The sequence below is a fragment of the Gossypium hirsutum genome, chromosome A08, assembly GCF_007990345.1.
Source record: "Gossypium hirsutum isolate 1008001.06 chromosome A08, Gossypium_hirsutum_v2.1, whole genome shotgun sequence".
Taxonomy (NCBI): domain Eukaryota; kingdom Viridiplantae; phylum Streptophyta; class Magnoliopsida; order Malvales; family Malvaceae; genus Gossypium; species Gossypium hirsutum.
This window is the reverse complement of record NC_053431.1, coordinates 66480770-66496899: the sequence shown is the minus strand read 5'-3', so window position 1 is coordinate 66496899 and position 16130 is coordinate 66480770. Positions and strand designations below refer to the sequence as shown.

General features: G+C 34.5%; 1 non-coding gene across 1 annotated transcript; it reads left to right on the top strand.

Annotated features, from left to right (window-relative positions):
• Positions 1-821: 821 nt before the first annotated feature.
• LOC121205485 (small nucleolar RNA R71) lies at positions 822-928 on the top strand. Its single transcript, XR_005900562.1, has one exon. It is a non-coding gene; the product is annotated as a small nucleolar RNA R71 (small nucleolar RNA).
• The last annotated feature ends 15202 nt before the right edge of the window (positions 929-16130 follow it).

The following is a 16130-nucleotide window of genomic DNA, read 5'->3' as shown; positions in this document are numbered from 1 at the left end:
TAATCAATCGGTGTTCCAGAATTTTATCACTTCGCAATACCACTACCTTGATATGTTATTTACCCAAATTTCTTGGATTCTCAGTATCGCTCGACAAGGTTCCTTGCAGTCTATTACAAAGCTTCGTAGCTAACTCACCCATTTGGTTTTCCAAATTTTTCAGTGTTGGTGCTTGGCTTTAGATCAAAGTGTCATTCTTTTCCATGTACGCTTTCAACAAGTGCTCCAAACTGTTTGTTGCCTTAGCTTGAGGTGGTTTTGGAGCTTTCTAATTAAACCTTTGAGATTGGTTGAGTCTATGTTGCATAAAGTTGTTGTTTGGTCCATTTCCTTGGTTGCTGCAAGAAAAGTTAGGGTGATTATGTCATGAACGACTATAGAAGTTGGACTGGGGTTCTTTTCCACTCCTATTTTGGTGTTGGTTCCCCACATAGTATACTGACTTGGGATTCAATGAGAAATTCTTGAAAACATGACCATCCCTATAGTACACATAGGAAACTACTTCAAACAGACTTAGTGGCTGAACTGCAAAATTATTAGCACTATTAGTGGTAATCTGCTTTAACATAGAGAAAATAGATGATACCTGAGCTAATAACGAAGTGAGAGCATCAACTTCATGAACTCCAGCTATACGTCTTCCTGAAGCTGTTCGATTTGTTGGCCATTTATAGTTGTTGCTTGCGATCCTCTCAATGATCTCATAAGCCTCATTATAAGACTGAGACAAAATTGCACCATTCGCAAAAGCATCTACCATCAATCCTATATGTGCATTGAGACCATTATAGAATGTCTCCAACTGGATACAATGAGGAATTCCATGATGAGGACACTTACGAAGTAACTCCTTGAATCTCTCCCAAGCCTCATACAAAGAATCATCATCTAATTGTTGGAAAGTTGTGATCTTATTCCTCAACTTAGCATTCTTGCTAAGCGGGAAATACTTAACCAAAAATCTCTCTACTAATTCTTACCATGTATATATGGAACTTGGTGGCAATGAATTGAGCCATGCTCGTGCCCGATCTCGTAACGAGTATGGAAACAACTTCAACCTCAGTGTGTCTTCAGTCACACTGACTATCTTGAATGAATCAGTCACCTCCATAAACAATCGAAGGTGGAGATATGGATCCTCTGTGGGCATACCACTAAATTGGCCCACCGTTTGTAGCATTTGAAACATCACTGGTTTCAATTTGAATTGGGTTGCTTCAATATCTGGCCTTCTCATTCCTGGATTAACTCATTAAAAAGCAACACAACATATTGTCTGATGCATCGATCCCTACCATCGGCAATGAGGATGGGATTTCATACATGATCGGCTTCATTACATTGGTCTTGATTCTAATTTCCAAGGTCCATCTTGACTTTTCTTTGAGCTATTCGTTCAAGTCTTCTTTTTCTGAAACATTGCTCAATTTTAGGGTCTACGGGGAGTAAATTGATAATCCGATCTATGCTCATAAACACCTGAAAAGAAAATCACAAAATTAAAAAGAATAAGTTAGTACTGTTAGAAATAACCAAATTGAAAATAAATAATTTAACAAAGTATGACTATGGCAACAGTTGACAACCCCCGAAAATGGCGCCAAAAACTTGTAATGCTTAGGTTTCTGCAAGTGTACACAGTCGTTATCAAGTAATAAGTAAGTATCGAGTTATCGTCTCCACAGGGATTGTCTTTGTGCTAAGTCACTTAATTTGTAAAATTATATTAACAATTTGATAAATAAAAACTATATAATTGAGAAGTGATGAAAAATTAATTATATGAAACTAAATGCAATGATCCCTAATGCAAATTTATCCTAAGTATACAAACTATGTGAATGAAATAGATTTTAGCAGAATTAACACAATAAGCAACAATTATAACATAAATAACTAGGAAAATTACTTTAATTAAACTCAAATTATTATCAACATGCTTATCAATATTCGTAGAAAACATTCCATGGCAACTAGATCTTTCATGAGTTTGGAAACCACATTAGGTCCTTTCAAAATCCTTTACTTAGTAAAAACGCATTTTACAGGCCACTACCCTAGGAAATACAAAAAAAAATACCAATATCGATGGGGAGTGTGATCTGAAGATTTGATCCATCCAAAATGTCAACAACAACGATCTACAAAATAATCCACCAGAAAAAATAAGCTTATAGAGCTTAGTAAAAACATAGTATATCATTTAATCTAACAATGAATTAAATATGATTTAGAATTACCAAAATCTAAACAAAGGTACAGAAGTACAAACAGGGGCATGTATGTGCAATTCATCATTATTCTTCTAAAAATGTAATAATTAAGGCATCATAATACAAGTACACAAATAGAAATTCATTACGAACTAAAACACTATGAACTTACCTTGAAATTAAAGCGTAGAAACAGAATTGACTAATCTGAGGCTTTAGCTTTTCTTCAATCTAAATCTGTTCATGGTCTATCTTGATCTAAATAGAAAATTTTAACTCATTTAATAACCCTAGAATTCAATTTAGTCCACATTTCATATTTTTACAAAAATTACTATTTTGCCCCTAATATTTTAACTTTTCACAATGTAGTCCTTAAGTTAATAAATTGAACTCTAAGCATTTTCATCCTTTCCTCAAGCTAGCTTATTTTTCTAAGGACCTATATCAACTCATACAAACCATCATTTCACATATTTACCATGAAATTTCATCATTTTTACAAACGAGTCCCTATATGTCGTTTTCATCCAAAATCACTTTACAAAACTAGTTTATTTATCAACAAGGACTCATAATATTCCATTAAATACAAAAAATCATGTAAGAACATTCATGGAAAAATCGTAAATCTTTAATAGTTTTACAAATTGATCCCTGAGCTAACTAGATTAAGCTACAACCATTCTAAAAACATAAAAATCATTAAAAATGAGACTTAGAATCATACCATGCAAGGAATTCAAGGTTGACCGAACGATCATTCATCCATGGAGTCTTCTTCTTAATTTTGATTAGGGCAAAAGAGAAAATATAACAACCCATTTTTAGTAAAATTAGAATAGTGGTTCTGGGACCACAAATCTAACGTAAAAATATTTATTTTATTATTATTTTAATGTCAACAGCATGTTAGTATTATTTTATGAAAATTTCGTTAAAAAAATTTATTGGTTGGATGCTTAATTCGATAAAAAGGACTAAATTGTAAAAATTGTAAAAGTAGAGTTCTATAGGCTAAAGGCACCAAGTGGATGTACAACTTAAATGTTGGAGTCCTTAAATGGTAATTAGTCCATTAGTTTAGTTGCTGGACATATTTGGACATAGTTAAATGATGATTAAAGGTTAATATAAAGGTTATTTATGTAAATTAGTAAATAACTTAAGTAAAATAAAGAATAACATAAAAATATCATCATTTTTTCTTCACCACCACTAAATTTATCAAGGAAGAAGCCATAGTTAGGGCTTGAAGGTTTCAGTCACTTTTCTAGTTAGCACGTAAGTGCATTTTCATCCCCTTTTTAATTCTATGTTTTTGGAGCCGTAGCTTAATCTAGCTTGCCCAGAGACTAATTTGTAAAACTGTTAAAAGATTAGGGTTTTTCCATGAATGAATGCATGATGCTTGTGATGTTTAATGGAAGAAAATGAATTTTGTTGTAAATAACTTTTGTAAAGTGAATTTTGTTGAAAATGTCAAATAGGGATTAAATTGAAAATTGTAAAATATTCATGGTGAAATTGTGAAAATAATGAAATGTATGAGATGCTAGGGACCTAAATGAAATTTGGCTAGCATGGGTTAAGGATGATTTTGGATGAATTTCATTTTATGAGCTTAAGGACTAAATTGTAATGAAATCAAAATTATAAGGGCAAAAGTGTACTTTTGTAAAAACATTTATTTGGGATTGAATTGAATAGAATGGTTATTAAATGAATTGAATTTATTCATTTAGATTAAGAAAAACCTCTACGGTCTTAGATCGGGGCAAAGATAAAGTTTCGGATTAATCAACTCCATATCTACATTTTATCGTCGAGGTAAGTTCGTGTAATTACATTATATTTTTTATTTGAAACACCTATGTATTGTGGATTGCCACGTATATATTTGTCGCATATCCAACGATGTTACGTTAACTATCGAGCCTCGTTTGAACCTTAGGAATTCGTAGGATAGAAATGACATGTCATTAGAGTTTACATGTTTCAGGTGCTAGTCTTGAATGTCCTACCGATGGCTGAGATTCGACATGTGTTGCAGATAGTCCACATCTAATTTTGAGTAGCATCGTGTAGCTACGTTTCGACCCATAGCTCGTGTGAGAAGGCCCATTTTCACAGCTCATGTGAGCATATATGTAAAGGAATTGATGGACTATGATTATATGTTAGACACTTTGTATGAGCTATCCCAGGTATCCAACGGTATTCTAAACGGTTCAACAGATATGATTTTGAAAGGAAACGGTAAGAGATCGATATGAACTAAGGCATGTACATATATGAATTTCATTGAATTGGTGATACATGGAAATATGTAAGTTGAGATGGATTATATATTCATATGATACATGATTAAGTGTAGTGGACATCCACGGTTAAATTGCCTACATTTTATATCAATCATACTAACCTGTTTGTGTTTACGCTTAGGCTTTGGCCAAGCTATTGGTTGGATTATGCCATGCTAAGTTTTAATGTTATTTAATGAAATGGTAAGTTTAAGTTCTATGTTATACAAACTTACTAAGCATTCATGCTTGCTTTGTGTTATTTTTCCATGTTTTATAGTGAGTCGGATGCTCGTTCGGGTTGTGTAACACCCGCTTACCCGTACCCGAGATCGGGATAAGGTACGAGGCATTACCAGATGAACATACAAACATCCAACAAAAATGCGAGTTATAAAATTTCAATTCCATCATTTTGTCCCTTATATGGCCTTACGAGGCCCGAAGCATACATTTGAAGTGGTCCACGACTGAACCGAGAACGTATGAAAAACTTAAGAAATTTTTTGTACTCTAGCCTCACACGCCCATGTAGAGGCACACCACATGCTCGTGTGCTTGGGACATGCCCATGCCCCTAGCCCGTGTGGGATCCTGAAATTTATTTAATTCAGTTCAAGGTGTAGTGGTTTTTCATACGGCCTAGACACACGCCCATGTCCTAGGCCTGTGTCCCCTACACGGCCTAGACACGCCCGTGTTGTCGCCCGTGTTCAAAAACCTGGACATTCTATTTATGACATCATCATTCATTTAGGAGTACACGGCCAACACACACGTCCGTGTGGTCTGCCCGTGTGTCACACACGGATGAGACACACGGTCGTGTCTCCAACCTGTGTAGTTACTACAAAGGATGCAACAAGGAAATTTTGGGGTGCAGGGGAAACATGGCTGAACGAAACGCCCGTGTGGGCTGTCCGTGTGTCACACACGGTTTAGACATGTAACGCCCTGTACCCGAGACCGTTGCCGGAGTCGAACACGAGGTGTTAACAGACTTAATTCATTACTTAAACAGCTCAAACAATTTATTTTTAAAATTTCCAGTCAATCTAGCAATCTGCGTCACATTCTCTTAAAAATTCATATCTCGAGTTCCGAAACTCAAAATCCAATTTCATAAATTTTCCCTGAAACTAGACTCATATATCGATTTACTAAGTTTTGTCTAGAATTTTTGGTCAAGCCAATTATTACAGTTTATTAGTTAAAGTCTCCCCTGTTTCAGGGTTAGACTGCTCTGACCTCTGTATATTACGAATCAGATATCTCTTCGTACAGTATTTCAATGACTATGAAGTTTGTTTCTATTAAAACTAGACTCAATAAGGAATCTATACATATAAATTATGACTTCTAATTATTTGTTTACAATTTATGACGAATTTTTAAAGTCAAAATAGGGGATCCAGAAATCACTCTGGCCCTGTTTCACAAAAATTCAAATATATCATAAAATATAATTTATATAACTGTTTTGTTCAATCCATATGAAAATATACTAATTAAGATTCAATTTCATAACTTACTCATCATTTAATTCCATTTATACTATTTTTAGTGATTTTTCAAATTTACATCACTGCTGCTGTTAGATTCTGTTTTATGGCAAATTTCACTTTACTAAGGATTTTCATGGACTAAATAGCATTTTAAACATACATAATATCAAATATGACTTAGATTGGCCATTCCAATGGCTAATCATTACAAACCCTTTTCTTACCAAACCATAGCCATATCATAAGATCAATTACACAAAGTGAGTGTTTTGCCATACACGCCACATTCAAAATACACAAGCCACTTTACCAATTTAAGCCTTCGGATAGTGTGAACGAGTCTTCGACCTATCTCGATTCTCAAGCCGGCTTGTCAAAACTACAATGAAAGAAAAGGAGGGAGTAAGCACAAATGCTTAGTAAGTTCACATGCAAATAGCAAGTAACATAATCACACAATCTCACATAAAACATCATTTGCATAAACAACACCAAGACATTCATGTTTCATTTACATTTAATATCTTTCTCCGATTTCATCATACCAAGTTTTCAACCCGAGGGTTTAAGCACATACCTGTCAAATTTTCTCATTTACCACACTTACCAACATGTCACCTTTGTTTTAGGCCTTCTTCTTATTCACGTAAGATTCACCCGTTGAACACATCGGAATATAATTCGAATACGCAGATCTCATGAACATAAGAGCCATACCCGCAGCTAGACAAACTCAATAGCCTGCGGAACTTATGTAGCCAAGCTACCATGTAACCCGCCCATAAGTGAACTCGGACTCAACTCAACGAGCTTGGATGCCTAGTTACATCTCACGAACTCAGACTCAACTCAACAAGTTTGGAACTCAACCATCCTAGTGACATGTCACTTGTATTCTAATCTATTCCCAAGGTTCAAACGGGCATTTTCCTCGATCACACATCTTTTCTGTCTTCCACGGAATATCGAAATCGATACTTCGGTGATAGTTCATACTTATCAAGTAATTCACATAATTACATATTATTCAACAATAACCACAAAGCATAATATTTCATGATAATAATCAGCATCATATCATATAAACAACATTAAATTGCTTAAAATGACAATTATGTTACTACATTTACACATGAACTTACCTCGGTACAAAATTATTAGCAATCGAGCCTATTCTTCGTAAACTTTATTTTTCCCTCGATCGCGACTTGAATCTCATTTCTCCTGATCTATAATACCAAATTAATCTTATTTAATACATACATTCATCAAAACAGCATTTAATACGAACTTTGGCAAAATTACATTTTTGCCCCTAAACTTTTGCATAATTACACTTTTGCCCCTAGGCTCGGGAATTAAACTTCATCCCTTATTCTTATGTTTTATGACATGCTGATCATTTTTCTTTTCTATGGCAACATCAAATTCACACTCTAACATGTACTTATGACTATTAGGTATTTTTACCGATTAAGCCCTTTTACTCGTTTTCGCTTAAAACCGAGTAGTACAAGTTGTCTAACATAATTTAAAACCTCACATTATATCATAAAACACCAAAATACACAAATTTCACCTATGGGTATTTTTCCAAATATGAACCCTAGGTTGAAGTATTGCTAGCATAAGCTTAATCGAGCTACCGGGATTCCAAAAACGTAAAGAACATTAAAAACGGGGCTTGGAATCACTTACTATGGAGCTTGACAGGTTGAAACAAACCCTAACCATGGAGAACCCTTGAAATTTCGGCCTAATGAAGAAGATGGGCAAAAATTGGCTTTTAATTTTGTTTTTAATTCATTTTAATAACTAAATGACCAAAATACCCTTACTACTAAACTTTCCAAAAATTCCATCCACGTCCAATTTTTTTCCATAAACTTAGAAATTGGTCAAATTGCTATTTAAGACCTCCTCATTAATATTCCAAAACAATTTCATACTAAAAACTCCTAGAATGCAAGTTTTGCAAATTATTCGATTTAGTCCCTAATTTCAATTTAAGCACTTTAGGCATAGGATTTCATCACGAAATTTTCACAAAATCATGCAATCATATCATAAACATAAAAATAATTATAAAATAATTATTTCTATCTCGAATTTGTGGTCACAAAACCACTATTCCGATTAGACCCTAATTCGGGATATTACAAGACACCTATCCATGTGTCTATTCATGTGGACTATTTGGAGGCTATCATCCAAGTAATTGGTCACCCAAGAACCCTCATGTACTCCAACATGCTTAACATCCTACTATCTAGTATAGACCACAATCACATACATAATTTGGCATGCAATCAAGAGATAATTATAAGAAAACACTCCAATTAACTATATGGACCAATTCATTTGGACATATACAAAATAATCATACCAATTAGGGAACCATTACTTTGGGCTAGCCACATGACATGACACATATACAAAATAACAATCACCTATACATGCCATGACTCAAAATAATCAAATGTATTATACCCAAAGTTTAGTTGATAGTGTGACCCGACTTCGACATTCTCGATTCTTTGAGCTAGCTTGACGAATCTAAAAGAAATAGAAAAGGGAGGAGTAAGTTATGAAGCTTAGTAAGTACACATACAAATAAAGTAAATCTTAATTAAACCATAGAATATTATTTATATCTGTGACAGCCCAAAATTGACCCTAGTCGGGAAGAGGTTTCGGGACCGCTAAACCGAGTCACCGAAATGTTTGAATGTGATATTTATTGTCTAGAATATGTAATTATGAATGTGTGAAAATTTCAAGCTTCGATTTAGTCGATTGCATGTGAATTCAGTTAGTAGGATTTGTGTGACACTTTTGAAATGTGATAGGCTAATCTATAAGGATCTAATAGTGCATGTAATAAAAAGGGAGGACTTGCATGTCAAATTTCCCCCCTAATTAGTAGTGGCCGGCCATGCTATGAGTGGAAACATGTCACAAACATGTTATGTTAGTGAGGTATGTTAGGAAAAATAAAATAAGGAGTATGGGTAATAAAGAAATGGAAAAAAAAAGAAAGAATGTGTGTGAGTGTTCCCCCCCCCATTGCCGTGAGTTAAAGAAAAAAAAAATTTGTTCATCCTTTTTCATTTCTTTTGGCCGAAAATTCTAAGGAAGGAGGAAGGAGTTCTTGCTTCATGTTTGGTTTGGAAGAGGATTAGGAGGAGGTTTGGCCATACTTGTATCTAGATTAAGGTATGTTTGAGGTTGTGCCATGAGATTCATGCATGTTTTTAGTTGCTAGCTTGAGTTCTAATTAGCCCATGGTTCAAATCTTTGCTATGTCATGGGGATGATATTCGGCCTAGGTGGATTTTGTGTTAATGCCATTGCATGCTAAATATGAAGCTTGTTAATGATACATGTGATGGTGGATTGATGACTCTTGGATTTTCTTTTTAGCATTTTTGAGTGAGACATTAAGTTCTTTGTTTAACCATGACCAAAATTGAAATGGTATGGTGTTGTGATGTATTCGGCCATGGTATATCCATAAGTATGATTTATGCTTATTGCATGGTAGGTAAGATTTGTGTTTTGGATTTATGTTCATGTTTAGTTATAATCAACTTTGAGATTCGGCTCTTGCACATATATATATATATGTTTGCACATGACGTATTGGTATGACATATACAATATCTCAAGGTATATATTTACATATGATGGTGTTTCGGTTATGGAGTACATGATGGATGCGTATTGAGTTATAATATGTAATGCATTAGTTAGTAAAAGGTATGCCATTTGTGTGTGGTATTGAGTATATAATTGGCCTCAACATAGACATGCATAATCGGCCACATGAATGAGTACATAGGTTGATGTGTTGTTCGGCCATAGGTAAGCATATTGAAGGCTTTATCTTGACTTAGAAAATTCGGCTAAGGAGAGTATTAACTAATGTGTTGAGTTTGATTCATGATTCCGTACATATGTGACTTTAATGTCTAATGAATATATGTGGGCCAAGTACCTTGAGTTCCTCTTTTCGATGCTCAAATGATTAAATCAATTTATTTGTTAAATTAAGCTCAAGAGCAAAGGGGAACTAAATCCGATAAAGGGAAGGAAAAAGTGGTCGAATAGCCATCGGAATCGTTCGACAACATCCGAGGTAAGTTTTCGAGTAATGGGACTTAAATTATGATTCGATTAGATTATGTCTTAAGTAAATCAAAATCATGCTCTTATATGTGGCGATTGAGCCGAAATTGTAAATGTGATAAGTGTCTTATGTTTGAGCTTTGGTAATGAAAATGAAATATGAATGTGTCATGATTTATTGATATATGTGCATGGTTACTCGAATGATATCCGGGCTAAGTCCCGAAGGCTTTTGTGCTAAGCGACTACATCCGGACTAAGATCCGAAGGCATTTGTGCTAGCGACTATATCCGGGCTAAGTCCCGAAGGCATTTATGCTAGTGACCATATCCGGGTTAAGACCCGAAGGCCTTGTGCGAGTGGTTATATCCGGCTAAACCCCGAAGATGCTTGATTTGGGAACGAGCGATCTTGCTGTAAAAATTTAAATTAATACGCTCGTAAAATCCCAGCGATGAGGTATGTTTCGTGTGTGCTTTGAATTAGTTGATCCCTTACAAATCTGTATTCGCTCAGTCGATAAATGGGCTACCGGCCTTTGGCTAAGTTGATCTTTTGTGTATGAACATAAGGGTTGGTAATGTGAAGTAAGTATGATATTGAAAATTTGTGCATATGAAATTATCCGTTTAGCTATATGAATGCTATACTTTTGTTGTGCTGGAATCCCTTGCTCAAAACTTACTAAGCATAAATTGCTTACTCCGTTTCTTTGTTTCTCTGTTTTATAGATTTTGGCTCGTCAGCTATCAGACTCGAAATTTTTGGAAGTCGAAGTCTCCCACACTATCAAAGCCCCCTTTTGGTACAATTTTGGTTGAACTTTGAAATGGCATGTATAGGACTACCCTTTTGTTGTTGGTCATGTTCCCTTCGGTTTTGTATAAATTTGGATAGCCATGCGAAAATGGCTTAAATATACTTTGATCATAGCATTATAATCGTTTTGTATGTTGTCCGTCGAGAGGTATGGAAATGTTGGTAACGGTTAGCCATGGGAAGGGTTATTCTTGATCACTTTTGGAATATGTATGACAAACTCTAGTTGATCCATGGAGGATCATGAAATAGGTAAAGTTTACCTTAAAAAAACAGATGCTGGCAGCAGCAGTGATGTGGATGTGAAATATCACTAAAAATAGTAGGAATGGAATTAAATAGTGAATAAATTATGTAAATGAACCTTGATGAATCTATTTTCATAGGAAAGTAACGAAACGATCATATGGACAGTATGTTAAGAGATATTCAGGTTCTCGTGAGACAGGGCCAGAACGGTTTCTGGATTCCCTGTTCCGACTTTGGAAATTCATTATAAATTAAACAGAGATAATTAGAAGTCATGCCATATATGCATAGATTCCTTTTTGAGTCTAGTTTCTATAGAAACAAACGACATCAGTATTGAAGCCCTGTAAAGGGAGATATCCAAGCGGTAATGCGCAAAGGTCAGTGTAGTCGATCCCTGTAACATGGGAGCCTTTGACTAATAAACTGTACTAATTGGCCTGACCAAAAATTCTAGAAAAAAAATTGTAGATGAATATATGAGTCTATTTTCAGGGAAAAATCACGAAGCTTATTTTCGAGTTGTGAAACTCAGGATATGATTTTTAAGGTGACAGTGACGCAGTTAGCCAGCTTGCCTGGAAAATTTAAAATCGATTGTGCAAAGAAGTGATTTAAGTCTGCAAACCCCTCGTGTCCGACTCCGGCGACGGACTCGGGTACGGGGTGTTACAATATTTTTGTCACTTTTTCATACCTTTCATCAAACATGTGATCTAAATTTTATTTATAAGCATAATACATAAAAACATATATTGCCATGGATGATCATAGTCATAGAAATACATAGATTAAACACATACCTTTGCTCCCTTGTACACATATGCATTTTACTTAGTTTACGTTCAAACCTCGTATACATTACCCGTTGAACATTTGGAATAATGGATAGGATACTCGGATATAAATGCACTGAAGTTCCATAATCATGACAAAGCACGCCTCTCAATAGGGCTACATATGAGCACCCGGACCTAGCGTGTATCACATTACCACGCCTCTCAACAGGGCTACATAAGCTCCCGGACCTAGCGTGTACCACATAATTACATGCCTCTTAACGGGGCTACACAAGCTCCTGGACCTAGCATGTATCGTGTCATCAAACGAACTCATACTTACATAGCTATCCTAGTGACATGTCACTTGTATCCTTACCTATTCCTAAGTTCAAATGGGATTTCCGGACTTACGTCTCTTTGTCAAACATTCTTGGAATGTTGGCCTTATAACATATGACCTTATCATATACTAATGCTAACATGGCAACACTTGTAACATAAGAATAAAACATCAAAACATATTATAGCAACAAGGTAACCAAATAATATATTAATTATCCGTATGTTATTTAAACATTTAAAACATTAATTAAGGTATTTATTTGTACATGTACTTACCTCGGTACAAAATATTCGAAATAGTGCCTATGCCTCGTACACTTTGTTCTTGCCTTTATCAAGACTCAGTTCTCGTATTTCTTAATCTATCATAACAAATTTAGCTCATTAACTTTATGCATTACTCAAATCGACCCTAAATTCATGCTTTGATAAAATTACCCTTAAACTTTTACTTATTCACAAATTAGTCCTTAGGCTCGTATGAAGAAATGCAAGTGATTTTTTGGTTACCCAAGTCTAGTCAAATACCTCTTGTACTTAAAGCAGCCCATACTTTCCTTCATTTCACACTTTTCTACCCATTTTCATAACTTTTACAAATAAGCCATTTTTAGGGTTTCCATGCAAAATCTCTTAACAAAAGTTGTTCTCCATACCTTAAACTATCATATTCTTCAATAATCCACCAAAATACATCTAACTCTTGCATGGGTAATTTTCTAAAAATAAACCCTAGCATGAAATATGGGTAGAAATGAAGAGAGCAAGTTGCAAGGATGTCAAAAATACAAAGAACATTAAAAACGGGGCTAGGATTGACTTACTATCAAGCTTGAAAGTTGAAGAAACCCTAGCTATGGTACCTTTGAATTTTTGGCAGCAACATGAGAAAGATGATCTGATTTTTAGCTCTTTTCCCTTTTTAATTCATTTAATATCCAAATGACCAAAATGCCCTTGCTCAATAAACTTACAAAAATTTCCATAGATGTTCAGATTTGTCCAAAATTTTAGAAATTGGGCTCTTTAGGACCTTCTAATTCATATTTCAAAACAATTTCTCACAAATTGCACCTAAAACCAAGTTTTGCATCTTATTCAATTTAGTCCTTATTTTGTAATTGGACACTTTATTCTTAAAATTTCCTCATGAAACTTTACCAAATGCATAATCTTATATTATAAATCTCATAATGATCAAAATCTAAATATTTTAATGTCAGATTTGTGGTCTTGAAACCATTATTCCAACTAGACCATATTTCAGGATGTTATAGGTTGGAAGCTTATCGGAGATCTATCACACTATCCATCAGCTAAATCGTTTTGATGTTTATAAGTCATGGTTATAATTGCATGTATAAGAGTTTTGTTTGATGATATAACCATTAGGTGGCTTGTAATTATGGTCTTTTGGGTGATGGAATAGTTGTTATGTTGGTATGTATAAGAGGCCTTATAATGGTTGATATTATGGTCTTTATGGTGTTTAATTGATGAAAGTTGGAATGGTATTAAAATGGATGCTATGAGTTGCTCTTTGATATGCTTGAATGTGGTCATGTTGGTATATTCGACGTAGTTGACATATATGGCAAATTTTGCTAAGTTTAGTTGACAAATATTGAATGGCCAAATTGGTATAATGAGTGTAATTTTGATATGTGAACAAAATGGTAAGTTTTGGCATAAATTTAGTTACAAGTTGGTTAATTTTTGGTTAAAATCTGCAAATGTGTAATACATGTTTGATCATTGTGATTGAGGTGCCTTTTGGGCATATTGGTTGTATAAACATATACCATATTGTTTTAGCTTGTTTATGTATGGTTTAGGTGCACCTTGAATGCTTGATTATATGTGAAAAAGAGTTGCAAGTGTGTGCATGCTTTGGGTGAGAAGAATGCCTTGAAAATAACCTATTTTTCATCCACACGGCCTAAGACACGGGTGTGTGTCTCAGTTGTGTGTGACACACGGCCATGCAACACGGTCATGTGTCCCCTATAGGTTATAAAGGGTTGCAAGTTAGGCAGTTACACTACCTCGTGCACGGCCTGGCTCACAGGCGCGTGAGGCCATTTCGAGGGGTACACAGCCTAGCACACAGGCATGTGGTTTGGCCGTGTGACCCAAGTCAGAGAGTTACACAGGCATGGGCACGGGTTGGGACATAGCCGTGTGTCCCTATTTCAAATGCCCACACGGCCTAAAACACGGGCATGTGTCTCAACTGTGTGAGTCACATGGCTTGGCCTCACAGTCATTGCAGTATGAAAATTTTCAACTTTTTGTAAAAATTCTATATGTTTTCAATTTAGTCCAAACTCATTTCTAATGTGCTTTAAGGGCCTCGAGGGCTCGTATAAGGGACAATATGTGTGAGATTGATTAATTTTGTTATCAATGATGTTATGATTTAAATGTTTTGAATATTTGATAGTTTTGATATGTAAACTTTTGGTAATACTCCGTAACCCTATTTCGGTGATGGATACGGGTTAAGGGTGTTACAAAAAATAAAAGATGATAGCTTTTCTTTTCTTTTCTTTTCTTTTTAACTTAATTTACCTAATTAGCATCTTAACCTTTAAAAACTTTATTAATTTCATTAAAACCATGTTCATAAATATCCAATATCACTTTAGTTGGTCTAATTACCATCGAAGTCCTTTAGATTAAAACCATGTTCATAAATATCCAATATCACTTTAGTTGGTCTAATTACCATCGAAGTCCCTTAGATTAAAATTTCATAGCTATTTGACACCTTTAACTATTAGAACTCTACTTTTGTACTTTTTTCGATTTAGCCCTTTTCACATCTTACAATTTAGCCCTTTTCACATAATTAAGCATGTGAACGTCAAAATTTCTTAACGAAATTTTTATATGACCTTACTAACATTACATAAATATTAAAATAATAATAAAATAAAATTTTAATTGTCATATTTGTGGTCCTAAAACCACCATTCCGATTTCACTAAAAACGAGTTAGAAATTACTTACCAATTAAAACTTAAAGGTTGAAATGTGAAAACCCTATTCTTTCTCTCAACATTCGGCCATGGAAAAATAAAGATGAAGAAGATGATGGAAAATGCCATCTTTTGTTTAATTAAGCCATAATTAACTTATCTTTAAGCTTAGTTAAGCCTTTATTAACATGGATGATGACATATAAATCCACTAGCATAAACACATCTTGGTCTAATTATTCAATTGACCGTTGTTCTATTTAATACTTCATGGTAGTAAAACTTTGACCTCGTTTACAAATTAGTCCTAAAATCTTAATTAATCAATCAAACACCAAAATTACTAATCCAAACTTTATTACGAAACTCTATTAGACTCGTAAATATTAAATAATTATTATTTACTGACACATTGGTTGGAATTGTGGTCCTAAAACCACGACACCATTAAAAAAGGGGTTGTTACATCACAAACTATTAGAATGACGTCGCGATGTGAAATATTGACTTGAATTTATTGTGGCGACGAGGTTCCTTGTCGCGCCATGACCTAGAACCAATAGCTCATCGCAACGACATATGTTTGACATCACAACATCACAGACTGTTTCTTCAAAATTCCTACAATTTTCACAACTAAATATTCCAAATGTTTCAAACACTCACAACAATCACTAAAGACCATTCTCAACTGAATCAAAACTCACCAAAACATACCAACCAAATGATTTACTCTTGTATAAACAAACTATTACATAATAAGTTCATTAGCATAAATCCTACCATTTCTTAATCAAAGAT